Below are 8898 nucleotides of genomic sequence, written 5' to 3' on the forward strand. Positions count from 1 at the left end.
AGGTTCCTAGATCCCCCTCGCAAAACAGGTTTCCAACCCCAAGGTACTTTTCCTGGTGAAATAAATGTTTAATTCATAAAGGAGCATGAAAATGTTTTTCCATTAAATTGTACCTATTTGGTTTGCTCTGAGCAAAGCATGCATGGCAATTTCAATGAAACATTACTTGGATTTGCTAGGCCTAATGTCAGACATGTTGTAACAAGATCAGAGCACAGTACAGTCTGGTTATCAGTGACCCTCATCAAGTGTCTAATTTGTCAGTCTTCTGAAGCAAATGGAGCATTTTAGCGTTTTTACAATTGCAACTGTGTGGAAATCTCACAATGTGGCATTCTGTGGCAGAGCACATATGTATGTTGTCATAGACAACTAGTCAAACCGCCTGCACATAACATTTAGAGAGAGGGGGAGGGGGGATGTAGCTACATACCATCTACCTACTGGGCACAGATGTCAGTTCAACATCTAATTTTCATTTGGTTGCGTTGTCAACAGGCGTAAATTCAACTTTAAATCAACAAATAAATTCACCATTTCATTCGATTTTATGTAAAAAGTTGTGAAAAAAAGACAAAATTCGCTTACGTTTGACTTTTTCAAATCCAATCATTTTTCCTCGTTGATTCAACGTGTTCACATTGATAGTGGATAGGCCACTAACTGTCAGCCTGACGTGAAATGGTTAACATCAGTGTAACCTGTGGTTTCTGTTTCAGAACTCATTATTTCATGTATTCATTATGTTTCCTGGTGGGATGTGATTGGACACATGTATCTGGTTCTTATCTTTTACCATGGCAACCAGAGAACAAAGCAGTTAGTGTGTTCTGTTCTCACGAGCATGAACGTGCCATGATCCAATCAGAATCAGATCGCCTGCTAATGGGCTGCAATGGCAGGACACACACACACAGTATGGGGATGATGTGATTGGGAATTGCAGTACATCTGATGTGTCATTGAACTATCAAGTACCATTTGCATATTTACATCTAGTTAATTGTTGGTGGGTCACTCTTTCAGTATGTACACAAATTAAGTCATTGCTCTTTCTCAATAACTCATAAAGATTGAAATGAATCCTTGATCTCCATGAAAGTTACTGACGGTGTGTGTGCGTGTGTGTGTGTGCGTGTGTGCGTGTGTGCGCACGTGTGTGTGTTTGGTCTGAGCTTCATGCAAGTCAGATCGGTTCAAATACATGAGAGACAGACATTCCACTGACACTCCATTGTCAGATTCAATCTTTTGTCTTCTGCTCTTCTCTTCATAACAGCAGCATGTCTGGAATAGACTAATCGTTCAAAGTTAACGAGAAATATGTCCTGATATCATTATCGGTTTTATATCACTGGGGAAACAGTATTACAGCGCAACAGCCAAACTGAATCTTCATATTTTGTAATAGATGTTCTATAGAAGGATTTGAACATTCTCCACCAAAGGAGGCTGGTGGGATGAGCTATGGGAGGACGGGCTCATTGTAAGGGCTGGAAATGAATTAATGGAACGGAGTCAAACGAGTTGTTTCCATGTGTTTGATATCGTTCCATTGATTCCATTCCAGCCATTACAATGATCCCGTCCTCTTATAGCTCCTACCTCCTCTGTTTTCCACTAGGGCTAGGATTTGCCAGGGGCCTCAATATACGATATTATCATGATACTTATTGCGATTCCCACAATTCTATAGTGTATGGATTGTGATTCAATACTGCATAGATTTTTTCCCCCATCGCTATTCTGAAATGGATCCTCCACTTTTAGAAAGAGAATGTCTCCACTCTCTCCACTATTCTACTTTAGAATTCCCCAACGTTCCTGCTCACTAGAAACAGAAAACATGTATTTGCTCTTTATTATTGTTACACAGCAAGTTCTCCAGTGTTAAATCAACACTGAGAGTGTGGACCCATATAGACACTGGAACATTAGCACACTGATTGGTGTAAAGCCTTATTTCAAGTGCCTTGCCTTTCGAGTGAATCATAGAGTTACCACCCATGACTGTGTTTGTTAGTGACAGAGACATAGTTGTTGCATTTATCAATTTTCAGGTCAATGGGATATGTTATGTTATCGTCCTATGGAATATGTTATCGTTTAAGGTTCAATATCTAACACAATACGTATTTCATAAGGTCTTATTTAGAGGAACTACACTCTAAACATAACAATTAACTCTAAGTTTTGAATTAGCACTTATTGGTGTAAAATAATCCTCCAGTGTTAAGTGCTAATAACCAGTGTTTAACCAAAACCATGCCCATCATTATCATATTTCCCGGCATGCACTATTGCAGGTTAATTTTAAGAATTGTTTATTTCAATATCTATCTTTTTGCATGTACATTGATTGATTCATCTTATGCTTCTCAAATATAAATTACATACATTTTCTAAACCTTCTCCAATATGTTACTTGGACTTATTGCAATCATTTCTGAAATGGTTGTTCCAGTTTAGATGCTTTAAGTAGTCTCATACCTAAAGGATTTTCTCAACTCTGGCAGTCATTCTGAATGCAGCTTTTGGGTGATGAAATGTAAAAGGTTGGATATCTCCTCTCTGGTTGGATTTAAATAGGAATTGTATATCACTTTGCAAGCCAGCATAATGTGACAGGTTGCGTGAATAACCCAACATGTTGGGTTGTTCGCCTTATCCAATCGTGACTTAATTTAAGCATCAATTGGGTTTTCATTCACTTTCATACTGGGTTGACCAAGCAGCTGGTTCTTGTTTTTAAATGTAATCCTTAGATTGCACAAGAGGAATACCTATGTAAGAATGCTGTTCATCGATTACAGCTCAACATTCAACAGCATAGTACCCTCCAACCTGGGTCTCGACCCCGTGCTGTGCGACTGGGTCCTGCACTTTCTGACGGTCCGCCCCCCAGGTGGTGAGGGTAGGAAACAACATCTCCACCCCGCTGATCCTCAACACTGGGGCCCCATAAGGGTGCGTTCTCAGCCCTCTCCTGTACTCCCTGTTCTCTCATGACTGCGTGGCCATGCACGCCTTCAACTCAAGCATCAAGTTTGCAGATGACACAACAGTGGTAGGCTTGATTACCAACAATGACAAGACAGCCTACAGGGAGGAGGTGAGGGCCCTCGGAGTGTGGCGTCAGGAAAATAACCTCACACTCAACATCAACAAAACAAAGGAGATGATCGTGAACTTCAGGAAACAGCAGAGGGAGCACCCCCATATCCACATCGATGGGACAGTAGTGGAGAAGGTGGAGTTAAGTTCCTCGGCATACACATCACTGACAAACTGAAATGGTCCACCCACACAGACAGTGTGGTGAAGAAGGTGCAACAGCGCCTCTTCAACCTCAGGAGGCTGAAGAAATTTGGCTTGTCACCAAAAACACTCACAAACTTTTATAGATGCACAATCGAGAGCATCCTGTCGGGCTGTATCCCCGCCTGGTACGGCAACAGCTCCGCCCACAAGCGTAAGGCTCTCCAGAGGGTTGTGAGGTCTGCACAACGCATCACCAGGGGCAAACTATCTGCCTTCCAGGACACCTACACCACCCAATGTCAAAAGAAGGCCAAAAAGTTAATCAAGGACAACAACCACCAGAGCCACTGCCTGTTCACCCTGCTACCATCCAGAAGGTGAGGTCAGTACAGGTGCATCAAAGCTGGAACCGAGAGTCTGAAAAACAGGCCTCACTAACATTGAGTGGTTGCTGCTAACATACAGACTCAATCTCTAGCCACTTTAACAATTAATAATTGGATGCAATAAATGTATCACTAGTCACTTAAACAATGGCACTTTATATAATGTTTACATACCTTACATTACTCATCTCAAATGTATATACTGTACTCTATACCATCTACTGCATCTTATCAATGCCGTTCGGCCATCGCTCATCCATATATTTATATGTACACATTCTTAATCATTCCTTTACACTTGTGTGTATAAGGTAGTTGTTGTGAAATAGTTAGATTACTTGTTAGATATTACTGCACTGTCGGAACATCTGCTAACCATGTGTATGTGACCAATAAAAATGTGTTTGATTTGATTAAAACTTAATTATGATAAGTGTACAATATTACATATTGGATCTTTAAAAAATAAAACTTTTACATTACCCTGAAGTTTACCTGTAAAATGGGTGGATGGTGAATATCACAAAAGATACAAATGAGCTCTCCACAATGAATTGCAAAAGAAAACTTGTAAAAATAGACAAGATCCTGCAACCATGGAGAGGTAAATAACTGTCTATTTATGGAAAAATTTCCCTGATGAACTCCTTAGTCATATCTCAGTTTACTCACTTTCTTATGGTGCTGCCAACTCCTGATGATTCACTTTTCAACTCATATGAGCAAAAACTATTTAGCTTTATCTGGGATGCTAAACCAGACAAGATAAAGCGTGCCTATCTATATAATGAATACAAACTAGGTGGATTAACATTATTTTACTTGAATGGTTTAAATGGCTCTCAAGTAGATTACTAAGAAAAGCTCTTCCATTGCTTATAAATGGCCTTTTTGCCATTGTGCAGATTGCCATGTCTTATTTTCGATTAATTGAAAATGAAACTTTTTTCAAAGTATCTCTTTTTCAAACAAGCACTGCAGAGCTGGCTACACTTTCAATTTCATCCCCCTGAAGAGAGAAGAAATATTACAACAAATATTATGGCTGAATTCAAATGTGCTGGTTGATAAAAGACCTGTATTTATTGAAAATATGTTTGAAAGTGGTATTTTGTTTTTAAATTATATTGTAAATTGGAATGGTAGAGTCATGTTTTTCGTGGAGTTATCAGAATTGTATGGGAAGGTCTGCTTAATCCAAGATTACAACCAATTCATTAGAACATTACCCCAAAAATGGAAGAGGCAGGTGGCAGCGGGAGGAGGTAGGGAACTGGTCTGTCTGCCTGATATAAAGGATCAAATCCTGCGGAGGAATAAAAATAGGAAAGTATACCAGTTTCATTTGATGACCAGGATGTTGACAGCTGTGCCATACAGATTTCAAAATAGTTGGGAAGAGATTTTTTATGTACCGATTCCATGGTACAGGGTGTAAGAGTTGAAAAATAAAACAACGCAAGATTCAAGACCATGCTTTTCAGCTAAAATTGTACAGAATTCTTGCCACCAACAAAATGTTGAATATTTGGGGCATACAATCATCACAGCTCCGCAGATTTTGTTGTGAGGATACAGGATCAATAGACCATTTGTGTTGGTATTGCCTTCAGGTAGCCTGTTTCTGGTATCAGGATCAGGAATGGCTGAAAAAAACACAACATTGATCTAAAACATTGATTTACCTTGTCAGTTCGAGGATTCAATCCAGCAACCTTTCGGTTACTGTCCCAACGTTACTGGCCCAACGCCCTCTTAGTAAAAGTATTTACCTTCAACTCGTAATCTGTGGATGCTATTCGATTAGATACCGTCAAATTGTATGTAATCATCACAGCATAGTTGAAAGATATATGGTGCATATACTGTAAATCCGAAAAGGGTTGCAAGCAGAGATAGGTGGGATGGGCTGAGGGAAGCTGAGGGTTGGGATGTGGAATTGGAGAAAAGTGGGAGTTGAGTTGCTGGGCGGGGGACAGAATGACAGTCAAAGTTAAAAGTACAAAAATAAAGTCAAAATAAAACATAACAAAAATTATGTTTGAATGATACTGAGGGGCAGTATTGTTACAGATGTATGTTTGCCCGAGGTTGATGCCATTCAGGTGTTTGTACACATACAGTGGGGAGAACAAGTATTTGATACACTGCCGATATTGCAGGTTTTTCTACTTACAAAGCATGTAGAGGTCTGTAATTTTTTATCATAGGTACACTTCAACTGTGAGAGATGGAATCTAAAACAAAAATCCAGAAAATCACATTGTATGATTTTTAAATAATTAATTTGCAATTTGCATTTTGCATGACATAAGTATTTGATCACCTACCAACCAGTAAGAATTTCGGCTCTCACAGACCTGTTAGTTTTTCTTTAAGAAGCCCTCCTGTTCTCCACTCATTACCTGTATTAACTGCACCTGTTTGAACTCGTTACCTGTATAAAAGACACCTGTCCACACACTCAATCAAACAGACTCCAACCTCTCCACAATGGCCAAGACCAGGGAGCTGTGTAAGGACATCAGGGATAAAAGGCTGGGATGGGTTACAGGACAATAGGCAAGCAGCTTGGTGAGAAGGCAACAACGCAATTATTAGAAAATGAAAGGAGTTCAAGATGACGGTCAATCACCCTCGGTCTGGGGCTCCATGCAAGATCTCACCTCGTGGGGCATCAATGATCATGAGGAAGGTGAGGGATCAGCCCAGAACTACACGGCAGGACCTGGTCAATGACCTGAAGAGAGCTGGGACCACAGTCTCAAAGAAAACCATTAGGAACACACTACGCCGTCATGGATTAAAATCCTGCAGCGCACGCAAGGTCCCCCTGCTCAAGCCAGCGCATGTCCAGGCCCGTCTGAAGTTTGCCAATGACCATCTGGATGATCCAGAGGAGGAATGGGAGAAGGTCATGTGGTCTGATGAGACAAAAATAGAGCTTTTTGGTCTAAACTCCACTCGCCGTGTTTGGAAGAAGAAGAAGGATGAGTACAACCCCAAGAACACCATCCCAACCGTGAAGCATAGAGGTGGAAACATCATTCTTTGGGGATGCTTTTCTGCAAAGGGGACAGGATGACTGCACCGTATTGAGGGGAGGATGGATGGGGCCATGTATCGTGAGATCTTGGCCAACAACCTCCTTCCCTCAGTAAGAGCATTGACAATGGGTCGTGGCTGGGTCTTCCATCATGACAACGACCCGAAACACGCAGCCAGGGCAACTAAGGAGTGGCTCCGTAAGAAGCATCTCAAGGTCCTGGAGTGGCCTAGCCAGTCTCCAGACCTGAACCCAATAGAAAATCTTTGGAGGGAGCTGAAAGTCTGTATTGCCCAGCGACAGCCCCGAAACCTGAAGGATCTGGAGAAGGTCTGTATGGAGGACTGGGCCAAAATCCCTGCTGCAGTGTGTGCAAACCTGGTCAAGAACTACAGGAAACGTATGATCTCTGTAATTGCAAACAAAGGATTCTGTACCAAATATTAAGTTCTGCTTTTCTGATGTATCAAATACTTATGTCATGCAATAAAATGCTAATTAATTAAAAATCATACAATGTGATTTTCTGGACTTTAGATTCCGTCTCTCACAGTTGAAGTGTACCTATGATTAAATGACAGACCTCTACATGCTTTGTAAGTAGGAAAACCTGCAAAATCGGCAGTGTATCAAATACTTGTTCTCCCCACTATATACACACACACTCTCATTCAAATATTAACACGTACACACATGTAAATAGGGCCATACATGCACGCAAACATATTCAGTTGGCCTTGCTGTTATGATTTTCTTAAAGGGGGGGGGGGTTTCTCAGATGGTTGAGGGGCAGCTCTTGGGGAACTGTGGGGGGGGGGTCTTGGAGGGCTGGTGGCCTGGTGGTGCCGCTGGGTCCCCCATTTTTGACCTTGTGGGAGATCTGTTGACGTGCCCTTGAGCAGGGCGTTGACGCAGGTTGCTTCTGTGGGTTGCTCTGGATGGGAGTCTGTTAGATGACTAATGTGATGTAGATGTTGAGCGGCTTCACTGCAAGTAGATTGTATGTTATATATATATTCAATAAAAAAAAGGGTTGTAAAAAAAAAAGTTACAATTGACTTGAAAGGCAAATATGCAAATAAAGCTTTACACTAAGCAGTGTGTTAATGCAACACTGTTCAGTGTCTATTTAATTTTACACTGGGGAATTTGCTGTGTACATCATGGATTAGAAGCTTTGCCATTACGTTAGTGTGCTCTGCTAACTTTGAAAGGGCTACACTGACTGTCTCCATGGCAACCTGTTTAACCACTGACTGACTGTCACTAACAGTCAGGGCCGTTTCTAGTGTTTTGGGGACCCTAAGCGAGATTTGGTTGGGGGGGCCCCCCTACCTTGCGGGCAAAACATTGTAGTGGCCCCCTCTTGGTGGTGGAAAGAAAAATGTGCAGCTTTAAAGTTAATGTCCTAACAGTAAGTTGAGACTCCGACTGACTTCCTAATTTGTTTTCTGCTTTTTTTCGGGGGGGGACACCTAGCAGCCGCGGGTCCCTATGCGCCCATTTATTTGAATTATTTCCTTATTTCCTATATGCCTAGATACGGCACCGCTAACAGTGATTGGTTGTATAAAAAAGCTCTCTCTCTCTCTCCGTTTCTTTCTCTTTCCTTCTCCTTCTTTCTGTCTAGCCCACCCAACTCTCTCACTTACTTACTCACTCACACTCTCTCTCGCTCTCTCTCCCCCCCCTCTCTCTCGATCTCTCGCTCTCTCTGTTTTAATTACAGTAATGGATTTCTGTTAATATTGTCTCATTTTCACCCTGATGACTTTGCGCTCTAGGCCTAACAAGAAAAAGACTCTCCGGAAAACCATTAGTATATTAATGACATCCATATTTAAACACTGCTAGTGGGATGAAATAATTACACATTCCTAGATGACAATAATACATTCGTATTCTAATAGTATGTCGGATGGTCATAATTTCTCCATAGACATGAAGGAAATTAGTTCTAGAAATAGGTAGAATCATATTTGGTGCAGATTGTCAGGGTTTGTTAAATGTACACTATTTTCAGTGAGCATGAGTCCCACTGAACTGGAGTTAAAATAACACTTTTGAAAGTGTTAAAGATTTAACTCTGTTGTAGTGTTCCCCATTCAACTCTTAAACTGTGTAACTGAACTTGGTTGTGGTGTTTGCATAGGTCTACTGTGGAGTAATACACAGCACCTACAGTGTAAAACATAACACTTGATT

Source organism: Oncorhynchus mykiss, chromosome 22 (genome assembly GCF_057628025.1).
Source record: "Oncorhynchus mykiss isolate SJ-2025 chromosome 22, ASM5762802v1, whole genome shotgun sequence".
Taxonomy (NCBI): Eukaryota; Metazoa; Chordata; class Actinopteri; order Salmoniformes; family Salmonidae; genus Oncorhynchus; species Oncorhynchus mykiss.